Here is a 12,286-nt window from a genome sequence, read left to right on the forward strand (position 1 = left end):
GTTTCACTTGCACTAAGTTTGAGTTAAATAAAGTAAGTTTTCAAAGAATAAGAAAAATGCATTTGGCACCAAGTGTTGTAGCCCACTGAGAAAAGGGTTTTATTTTTTATTGTGAGTATAAAAGAAGATTTTTTTTAAATTAAATTGACTTCCTGTTATTTTTTCTGTTTGGCTGTTGACTTAAAAAAAAATATTTATGGTGCTCAAGGGACTTGGAGATCGAGATGTACTTACCATCCTCTTGATGGCTACACCTGCAGAACTGTTGGTTCTTCTGCCTTCTGAAAAATGGAAGAAAGCTCCTTGCTCCCATCTTTGTCTGCTCTCCTGACCAGTGCATTTGAAGAAAGTGATAAAAACTATATTTAACTGTTAATACTTGTAATGTTGTCTGATACTTCTTTCCCTTAATATTTTAAAAAGAATGTAAAATTCTATGTCTAAACATAGCTTTCTGTTATTTTGTAATGCTTTCCATTCACTTCTCTTTTCTCTATTTAACCAAGTTATCACCTGGATCACAGCAGAGGTACTGCTCACATCCTGAACCCTGTTGTGTTAAGCTCTGTGTGCAAATATAAAAGGCAAGTTCTTTCTTAAAGAATCTGTACTTGCAAGTATTTTTCAATTTGCTATCATAAATAGGGAGCTGGATTTCAGTGAAAGCAAAGTTTACTAAACACATACATACCTGCAGAATTGAGATGGGAAACAAATTGTTGTGGACAAGACAATTTAATAGTTAAGATTAAGACAACCTTGTTTTGCAGTGATCAGCTAACTCCTGTAAGAGAGCTGGGCTGTGCTTCTCTTTACCAAACATTTTAGTTATCTAAGAGAGTAATCACAAGAGTTCTCTCAGAAGTGAAACAGTCTCTTTTTATATCACAAGAGTGGACATACACTGTATCTTTTATAAATGACATTATTATCACTATAATTATTATTAAAGGCAGGTTTTGCAAGCTGATATATATAGAAATGAGCTTAGTATAGCTCTTTGTTCAGTATAAGCCATTTGCCACAAGCCTTTATTTCCTACTGAGTTCCACAAGTTACTTCTGCATCCTAATTCCACACTAACCAACCTGTGTAACACTGCACAATCACGGAATCACACATCACAAAATAATTTAGGTCGGAAGAGACCTCCGGAGGTCATCTAATCCAACTCCTTTCTCTTAAGTAGGGTCAAATAGATCAAATTGCTCAGGGCTGTGTTCATTTGAGCCCTGAACACTTTCAAAGATAAAGGGTTCACAGCCTCTCTGGGCAACCTGTGTGACCACCCTCATGGTGATACTATTTTCCTAATATCCAACATTGATTTCCCTGTGTTGCAACTCACGTCTGTTGTGCCTCATTCTCTCACTGTGCACCTCCAAGAAGAGCCTGGCTACATGTCTACATGAAGTACTGGAAGACAGCAGTGAGATCTCCCTTTTGCCTTCTCTTCTGAAGGCTGAACAAGCTCTTTTCCCCCAGCCACAACCTGTACGTCCTTTCTCTAACCCCCTTCCATCTTGGTGGCATCCAATGGACTCACTCCAATTAGCTGGAGTCTTTCTTGTCCTGGAGAACTCAGACACAGCACTCCAGATGGGGTCTCAAAAGTGCCAAATAGAGCAGAACAATGACTTTCCTCAGCCTGCTGGCTACAGTCTTACTTATGCTGCCCAGGATGTCAGCGGCCTTCTGTGCTGCTAGGGCACATTGCTGGCTCATGTTCAATTTATTGTCTACCAGGACTTCCAGGTCCCTTTCTGCAAAGCTAGCCAGTTGGTCCCCAGTCTGAATTGGTGCATGGGCTTATTCCTTCCCAGATGCAAGGCTTAGAATTTCCTTTTGTTTAACTCATGAGGTTGTTGTCAGTCCATTTCTCCAACATGTCAAGATCCTCTGAACAGCAGCCTTACTCTCCAGCATATCTACCACTGTCCCCAGTTTGGTACAATGTGTGAACTTGTTGAGCGTGCACTCCGTCCCATCATCCACGTTACAGATGTCAAAAATAACATTGAACAGTACACATTATACCTATATATACATATATATTGTTACAATATAGGTACATATATTGTTTAACACACTTACCCTTCTCAGTTATCAGCAGACTATGGTTAAACTATGACTCTCTTAGCAGAAGGGTTCACACATGTGTCTGCCATCATTATTGGCATTTCTGGAGAACTCAGATGAAGGGAAACCTTGTTGAATTCAGTTAAAGAAAATTATTCTATCAGGATTTGAGGGGATAGAAGACCAGTCAGTATAAACCATGTTTTGCCTTATTGTTGTTTTCTCAGAGTTTAGCCTGGCCATGCACATAAATCTCTTCTAGGATAAATCATACACAAGAAATGTTTTTTTTATCTTCACCACAGTGGATGGGAAAAAGTCCTTTTACGTATAACTTGCTTTGGGAAACCTTTAGGCTTCATGCATTGAAATCTCTAACATGTGCACTCTTCCTCCTTCACCTACCTTCTTTGCCAAAGACATCAGGCTTTAGGTGATCAGGGGGAAGCTCCAAACACTCTAGTTCTTCATATTGTTCTTCCACAGCTGCAGATGGTCTATAAACTAATAAATGCACCATACAAATCTATTATTCAAAGAATCATAGAATCATAGAATCATTAAGGTTGGAAGAGACCTCTAAGATCATCGAGTCCAACCATCGACCCAACACCACCGTGCCCACTAAACCATGTCCCTAAGCGCCTCATCTACACATCTTTTAAATACTTCCAGGGATGGGGACTCAACCACTTCCCTGGGCAGCCTGTTCCAATGTTTAACCACTCTTTCAGTACAGAAATTTTTCCTCATGTCCAATCTAAACCTCCCCTGGTGCAACTTGAGGCCATTTCCTCACATCCTATCACTAGTTCCTTGGGAGAAGAGACCAACACCCACCTCGCTACAACCTCCTTTCAGGTAGTTGTAGAGAGCAATGAGGTCTCCCCTCAGCCTCCTTTTCTGCAGGCTAAACAACCCCAGTTCCCTCAGCCGCTCCTCATCAGACTTGTTCTCCAGACCCTTCACCAGCCTCGTTGCCCTTCTCTGGACACACTCTAACAGCTCAGCGTCCTTCTTGTAGTGAGGGGCCCAAAACTGAACACAGTATTCGAGGTGCGGCCTCACCAGTGCCAAGTACAGGGGCACAATCACTTCCCTACTCCTGCTGGCCACACTAGTTCTGATACAGGCCAGGATGCCATTGGCCTTCTCGGCCGCCTGGGCACACTGCTGGCTCACGTTCAGCCGGCTGTCAACCAGCACCCCCAGGTCCTTTTCCGACAGGCAGCTTTCCAGCCACTCTTCCCCAAGCCTGTAGCGCTGCATGGGGTTGTTGGGGCCGAAGTGCAGGACCCGGCACTTGGCCTTGTTGAATCTCATACAGTTGGCCTCGGCCCATCGATCCAGCCTGTCCAGGTCCCTCTGCAGAGCCTTCCTACCCTCAAGCAGATCAACACTCCCGCCCAACTTGGTGTCATCTGCAGACTTACTAAGGGTGCACTCGATCCCCTCATCCAGATCATTGATGAAGATGTTGAACAAGACCGGCCCCAGTACTGAGCCCTGGGGAACACCGCTCGTGACCGGCCGCCAACTGGATGTAACTCCATTCACCACAACTCTCTGGGCCCAGCCGTCCAGTCAGTTTTTTACCCAGCAAAGAGTGCACCTGTCTAAGCCAGGTCTATTCCTTTCAGAAGAGGATGCACCATATATTGTGTCTTGCAAAGAAGACATTTCTTCCTCAGAATAGGAAGGACTTTATGACTTATCTCTGGTACTACAACTTTGGGATTTCCAGTGGACATCCAAAAAATTTTCTTTCTGTGAGGCATACAGTTGATCCTTCAGGCAGTCTGAATATTTCCTCTTACTACATATGCCCGCTGTACATTCTTTGCACCACATCTGCAGTGATAAAATGTATTTCTATTACCTTGTGAATCCTCTTTGCAAGGCCTGCCCACCTTTCCTCATCACTGTGGTTTGTGCTGCATGGTCACTTAGCTATAGGCAGTCAGGCTGAGCTCTACCCTGCTCTCTCTCCAACAATCTTAGCACCACTGATGCCCTGAGTCCAAATCATGGCTGGCTGTCAGCATGGGACACTAAGGCCAAAGACATCTTGGTGAGAAGTCTTGTTCACTTACCTTCATGTCCAAATAAAACCTCTTCCTGAGACGTGTGCTAACAAAAAATGGTCACAGCAATTTCTCCGGGAATGCAAACAAAAGGGGTACGAGTGTGACAGGATGAATCGTGACTTAGGTTTCACAGAATCGGCAGGAAGTTGGCTGTGTTTTAGTATTTACTTACACAATTGCTCTGCTTGCTATAGTCACTCAAGGTCTAGGAGAGAATGGGCTTTTATGCTTGTTGTCTCACTCTCTGAATTATAGTTGGGTCAGTAATGCCATGTTGACTGTGGCAGGTTATGCTGAGACCAAAATGTCATTTGCAACCACATAGCCAGGAAATCTGTCCTAGGGATCAGAGTTTAGTTCAAGAAGCCACTGAATTTCTCCACTCTTTGCTTTCATTCCTGTGCAGCAGATTAATTTGAAGTGTGATGGTGATGCTTTGATGAGAATAATTGTTTATTATTATTGTACCTTGAAACAACAGAATGTAAACTAACAAGTGATGTCAGCATGTGTAGCAGAGAAAAAATAGTCTATGAGAACATACCCTTTCTTGCATATAATGACATGTTTTTGCTGCAGAAAGTCCCTAAGGCTGATTTCTTACTTGCAGTTTCAAAACATCATCATTAGCAAGTCACTGGGGAATAAAACTCTTCCGTGAATCCATTTATGTCTTTACTGAAAACCCCACTTTTCTATGTGAAGAACAACAACAGCAGTCACTTTCAGTTTTTCCCTCACAGCTTTTGATGTGGGCCAGAAGACCATTTCAGGTAATATGCATAACATATCCTGCTAATCTATGCTGGTTTACTAGTTACCACAAAGGAATGAGCCAAACATAAAATCCATTGTTATCCTCATGACTGGTTATATGTTATCTTTACTACTGTAAGGCTTTTTGTTTAAATTTGAATTTTGTTGCCTTGACAGATATTTTGAGCTTATACTGAATTAGAAGATGCATATTTACTAAATAATTCATCGGTGAGGCAGGAAGATAATTTGGCAAGGTTCTTTTCCCCCCTCAGGCTTATAAATTCCAGAATTATTTTGCCCCACCTATTTGGCACATATTTTCTTTTATTTCTTTTTTCTTCTTTTTTTTTTTTCTGAAGAGCAGGAATAACAAGATTAACCCTGAAAAACATAAAAAACAAAAACCAAGGGAAATGCTGTGGCTTTTTTTTTTCCCCTAATCCTTTAATTGGGGCCCAATCCTAACTCCTTGAAACATTTTACTCAGTTCAGCTAGTTCTGGATCAGGCCCATATACAGGATTGCTTCTGTTCCTCGGCATGTTTCAGCTGACAGTCAGGACTGCAGAAGAATGCATGAGAGAACCCTCTGTCCTTGGCATAAACTGGCTGGGGTGTTAATCATTTCTCACTGACTGATATTTTTTTATGCCTTCTGACTTTCCAGGTCATCTGTTTCTCTCTTCCTGGTGCTCTCAGACACACCGCGTTCTGGTTGCTTCAGGGACTCCAGCCGCTCTCTGTAGTGTTTCGTGTCTTAACAGCTTCCCAGTAGCCGGTACCTACCTGGAAAACAGGGCTCTGACAGCCTTTGAATGGCTCCAGTTTGTGCAGCTGCACTGCACTGGGAGAAGCAAAGAATATATTTCATTTAAAAGTGAAAGAAAGGTTAGTTCAGTAACGTGATCTGTTGCAAAACCTCTCTCTCCTCTGAGGGCAGTCAGGTAAAATCCATTACACAAAGAATTTCATAGATTCTTTTTTCTAAGGTTGTCCGTAACAATGCAGCCCATTGTTTACATTTTAATTAACTTCTGTTTCACTGATTTTTAAATAAGATTAATTAACCTAATGCTTTCAGCTGAATTATTGTGAGCTGAACCTATTCAAGACCTACTTGAGATCTTCAAAGACTAGCACGGCTTGTTTATGTACAGGAAGTCAAATTAGCGATACCTTTATAGTAATTTAGTAGCTCATGGACAGTGCAGCGATGAGAAGTATTTCTCGGACAATCTGTCCTCAGCAGCCTCTGGTCTTAAAGGAGTTTTCTTCTTTACCTTTGTACCATGTACAACTGCCCCAGCTACCTAGAAAATAAGGAAAGGGATGTTACTTGTGCAATACAGTAAAAGGTCAACATCGAAAAACCAGAAGTATTCATCTGCTTGTGCCAAAAACAAAGAGCACACCTGGCCTTGAAGTCACTTCAATGAAAATAAAAGCAGAGAAGATATGCTGAGTGCCAGTGTCTTGTACTTACTACCCTCTCATCTGTGATTTCAATGCCAAAATCTTAACTCTGATCAAGAATCTTGTTACTTTTACACTATGCTTTTCAAATATAGTTTTCAATACAGTTACTAGCAAACGTGCAACAAATGTATGTAGAACGGGGGGCATGCTGTGTAACTGTGCCTCTCTGAGAACCACATTGCACACCTGAAAGGAAGTGTATGATTGACTTATTTATAGGAAAGATAAGTATATATAAAATATGTCTGCATTCATGAATCCCTGATATGAATCAGTATGGTTTCTTGATGGTATACATGTAGAGCCCTAGACCTTTGGCTAGGACTACAAAGCATATTACACAACATAGGAAACATGTGAAAAGGGAGTTTCAGGACAAATTTGCAATGTGCCACTCCCAAACTAGTGACGTGCTGATCTGATCTTCCAACATAAGTTGTTTGCTTTAAATTATCCTTCCTGTCAGTAGCATAAAAGTGCTGCGACAGCAGCTAGGAATTGGCAGGAAGAAAGGAAATTCCCAGCTGTGCCATCTTTTTTCTAGCCACAGTCCCTATGTGTACATTACCTTTTTGCCTGGCTTATTCACTATCTTCTCCTGATCCTCAGACCCTTCCTGTCTCTTTCAATTTTTTTTCTTGTTTTTGGCATGTATTTTTCTTAACTGACTGTCCGTATAATCCATCAGGAGAAGAACTAAAGCAACCAAGGGTTGATCAACCTTTGCCCCATCGCCCAGAGAGCTCCCAGAGAAAAACCCATCCCTTTCCAACAAGATTTCTTGCCCAGCCTCGCAGGCTCTTGACACTTTCCATACACTCATAGGCAAATCTGAAGAATATTTTGGCATCCATTCCCACATAGCAGTGATGAGTTCACACAGGTAGTTACTAGACTGAACATTGAGGACATAAGAAATTCTTTCCAACTCTGATGGAAGTTGCAGTCTCATGTCCATTCTACCCAGGAAATGACCTACTGAAATTTATTAATGTTGCAAAAAGTTTAATTTTTCATCACAACCTTAAATGATAAGACAGACAACCACGCGGCTTAACAAGCCCTATGGCTTGTTAATTGTCTGGTGACCTCAGACAGTAATACCTTGTCCCCTTGCACTCTTCTCTTTCACAAATCAAAAGCATCCCCACAGTTCACTGATGCATTTTGACAAATAAGTAAAAAGCTAGATAGGACTGCCTGTGGTACCAAAACCATCCTGAATCTGTCAGTAGCATGAGAAATAAAGAAAACCTTTTACTTACCTGTCATCACATCACAAAACCATTCCAATGAACCAACTAGTCTCATGGGCACATTATAAATTTCAGTCCTTGTCACTCTTTGGTCTGGTTTGGAAAGGACTTCCCCAATCATCATAATAATAATAATAAAAAAAAGGCTAAGCAATCCCAGACGACTTTATCCAACAAGCTACTCTGGAGCTTAACATCTAATAGCTTGATCACTGAAGGCCAAAAAGCCTTAGAAAATACTGAAGTCACTATGCCAAGTAGAATAACGTGCTTTTGTTCATGAATAAACAGGAAAGCCCATGTTTGCTTACTACTTGGCGATATTATGGCCACAAAATACCTCTGTGGTCATCTAGCCTGATTTTCTCCTTAACAGATGCCATATGTCTTCCCATTTTTATGACTAACTTCATTTCTAATAGTTGTATTTGAATTAGACTCTATTGCTTAAAAGAGGTCATTCCATGAGTACCAGAATGGATGAAACAGGTTTCCTGTGACTCTGAGCCTCCTGGCTGATTGACTGATTCGTTAGGTACCTTTAACACATTTGAACTCTGATGACAGTTTCTCTCTTAAGAATGCACTCTGTTTAAAGTGATAATCACAGTAGGAATCAAGTGTTAGAAACCCAGACTAAATACATTCACTCCAGACTTATCATTCACAGTTTTAGCAGTGAGAGAAATTAACAACCATGTGGATTCTTTGGGGGTAAAAATATGTGGACACACACTGCCATGTCATGGCACATCTCTTTCAGGCTGCTTTCTTTTCATATAATTTGTAGAAATGGTTGTTGTCTGTGAGAACACTGCCTTCCTGTCAAATGGAGAGAAATTAGCCAATAGGTTCAAAACTGGTTAGGGACACCCCTGCAAACAGAAAAACACAATTAGCATGATCACATAAATATCATTTCTACATCAGATCAAGTATAGATATCTCCAGCCTTGATTTAAAACAATGTTTCCTGCACTGGAGAATTCATCACAATGCCAGCTAAATTTCTCTGAAGGTTAATTCATCTCACTGCTAAAGACATGAACCTGAAGACTAAACAGAATTTGGTTTGCTTCACTTTTTACCACCTGATTCATACTGTATGAATGTTACTCTGAATTGTTATAATCAGATCTGTTTTTCACAATTTAGGTATGTAAAAGACTATGAGCAAGCCATCATGACGGGCTATATCCAGTAAGCGGAATAGGTTGCGCTTCTTGAATTGTTCTATAAACCTCTAATCTTTCTTGTGGCTTTTGCCTCTCCAATTTTTCAATATGCTTCTTGAAGACTAGACACCAGAACTGAGCTCTACATCCCAACATCAATCACATCAGAGCCAGCTGTAGAAACAAAAAAGTTGTCCCCTCCTGACTCTTTTTCTAATGATGCACACATTAGCACATAGCTGTTTTGGCCATGGTTTCATTTATTTAGATGACCATGACCCTCAAGTCTTTTAGAGTCCCTTCTTTACAAAATACAGCTGCTTCTTTTCTATAAGGGCTGTTATTCTATGTTTTGAGATATATAACATTACAGCTGGTCATGTTAAAGGCCATATTATTTGCTTGTGCTTGATTTACTAAGTGATACAATAAGCCTGTATCAGGGTAAGATCCATTTCACCTACCTTCAACCACCCCAAAGTCTGGCCTTTCATTTATGCTAGCCACATAGGTTTCTTTTTGAGCCATTGGAAAGTTATAGGTACTTCCAGAGGACACTTCCTCACATCTGTTTTAGATAATGACATGGGATGGATTGTCCCCTGGAGGTGCCGATAACTCTCCTTTTACTCTATAGGACTGTACAACAAGCATAGATTACACACCTGACGTTATGGCTGCTAATGATGGGGCATAAGACAAGTCCCATCCCCAGTGATATCTCAGCACCATTACTTAGCTCTACCCTGATCTTTATGCACTTTCCATCTGTTTTTTTAAGAGTGGGTTTAGATCTTTATTCAAGCTACAAGTATGAGTTTTGAAATGAAAGAAGGCCAAGGACTTATCTCTACAGCATTCTGCAGAGATAAACACATACATTAATGATGATTTGCCTGTTTCCAATTACATTTTAAAACCTACCTGTTAACTTAATGAACTGTTTTATCTTTTTCTCATTTTTTTTTCCATTAAAACACTGTGTGACATCAAATCAAATTCCTTGTAGAATAAAAATGTCTTATAATAGCCCTGATGTTTGACCAGGTATCCATAAACTCATTGTGATTGGCACATGCTACAGGTTTTCCTTTCTGGAGTCCCATTCTACTTATTCTTGGGATCAGTGTCAGGCCAGTACATTTAGAAATACCTGATACAATAATAAATTTTCATCCGTTCCTCTGAAACTTCCTTATTGTTACAAGACTTATGAAAAATCAGTAGTAACAGTTCAGACAGCTCTCTTTAAACAGTTAGATATTTCAAAATGTCTAATTTCAGTTTCTGTAGTTTAATATTTTCATCAGTCATTAAAGAAAAAAAAATCATCCACATATGATAGGATGTCTCCTGTTTTAGTCAATAGAGAATAGATACATTTAATAATTTTTTTTCCTTTTTACTAACATCTCTGACATTTTTATCTATAAATAAATATAATTATTGTGTAATTTTCTCTTTTTAAAAGGCTTTAAAAGCTCCTACTTTTTTCTTTCCAGTTTAGAAAAATTTCTGTCTCTGAAATCTGCTATTCATAGATTTTCTCATGTCCTTTTGCTCCTTTTCTTAATTTTCTCAAACTCTTCCTTTTTAGTTTATATCCTTTCTCCTTCTTCATTATTAATGTTCCTATCATAATGAATCAGAAACCTACCTCAGACAAGCACCTTAAAAAATGCAACAATCCACCCAGTCTTCACTAACCCAATGTACTGCAGAAGACCCTTCCAGCTGTCCCATTCCTGACCTACAGGCACCCATAGTCTTTGGCTCCCAGATACTGTAGCAAAGTTCTGCAGCTTGTGGTATCTGCTACTGTGCTGGATACTTTGCTATTAAGATCCAGAATGGTGCGCAGTTCCTTCTTTCCTGGAAAAAAATGTGGGTTTAGCTTGTCCTCAATGTAACTGGTTTTTAATGCCAAAAATATCAAAGCAGATACAGATACCCTAAGACCTTTTAAACTTTCTTGCTTAGTTACAGTAAGATGGCAATGATCTCATAGTATTGCATGCTAGATTTTTGAGGTTCAGAAAACCACACTCCCATTTTGATCTCTGTACAGGTTTTTGAACCTAAATAACATCCTGAATAGTTTCAGTTCCAGAGAAGAAAGTATCATGAAGTTCCGAAATCTTAGGCTTGAATGGAATGAATTGGGAAATTTGAGGAACTTGGATGTGATGAGCAGAAGTGGAATAAGAAAAATATTTGCCTAGAAGTATTAGGTGTTCAAGTCTAGGGAATCTGGAGTTGTATAATGTAAATTATGAGAAAAGGCAGAGAAATAGAATATTCCTTTTAAACATTTTAAGCTGCAACTCTTTTTTTAATAGAAACAAATCGCTTTTTGATTTTCTATGAAATCCCCTTGCACATAGCTCAGAACCTAGCACCAGGAAAAACAGTGAAGTGGACAGGTTTCCCAGAAGAAAAGACTGAAATGAAGCAGAATTGGAAGATTTACTGTGCTCAAAGTAGTTTCTATACTGAATGTTTTCCAGATCCAGTATTCTGGAGTAGTAAAGTTATCTGAAATTATATCCAGTAAAATGGGATTAAAGGTTAGATAAAATATATATTTGCTATGCAACAACACAAACATTTCTCTAAGCTTGGCTATAAAGTTAAAGCTTGTACTATATTCTGAAGCTGCGCTTTCTTGGATGTCTTGTCTGAACCATGAAAAGTATGTATAACTGTGGTCTGTAAATCAGCATTGTAATGCTCTACCCCAGGCCACTTACTGTTGTCCACCTGAGCACAGCACCACTGCCCCAGCTGTAGAAGCTATGGACCTCAAAACGCTTTATGTACAGCAGCAAAGCAAGTCAACATGTCTCTTTGTGAAGCAGGTATGTTACTGTTAGTATGAAAACATAAAAGTACCAAAAATTCAGAAATCAATACGGTCTGACCTGAAACTGTTCTGAAAAGGAAAGTTTTTGGCAGCAAAGAAATTTCAAGAATCTTGGTTCGAGCTGACTAATTTTTATTTATTTATTATGGCTTGATCACTAAACTGAAAATAAAAAAATTACCTATTCACCTAGCTCAACACCTGAGTCTGAGACAGATCCAGAAGAGGCAGGAAGAGCCCCCAGCCTGCCCCAGCCCTTCTTTCCTAGCTCCTTAATATTTTTGCCTCTTGGTGAAACAGAAAAGAAAGCAAAGGAGCTACTGGGAAGAAAGCAAAGTCATGAACAGCTCGGCCAGAGGAATTCACTTATGAGGAAACATTACAAGTAGATAGCTTGACTGAATGGTGGATTGGAGGTGAAATAAAATTTACAAATATTTGAAGTGAACGATCTCAAAGAACAAAAGAGATAATTTAAAGTAACATAATCTACTGTGGGAAGAAAAAAAAACAGAACAGACATAATAAGATACACAGCAGCTCAAAACGTCCATTGCATGAAACGAGTAGGGAAAAGTAACACTTGTTTTTA

The sequence above is a fragment of the Aptenodytes patagonicus genome, chromosome 1 (genome assembly GCF_965638725.1).
Source record: "Aptenodytes patagonicus chromosome 1, bAptPat1.pri.cur, whole genome shotgun sequence".
Lineage (NCBI taxonomy): Eukaryota > Metazoa > Chordata > Aves > Sphenisciformes > Spheniscidae > Aptenodytes > Aptenodytes patagonicus.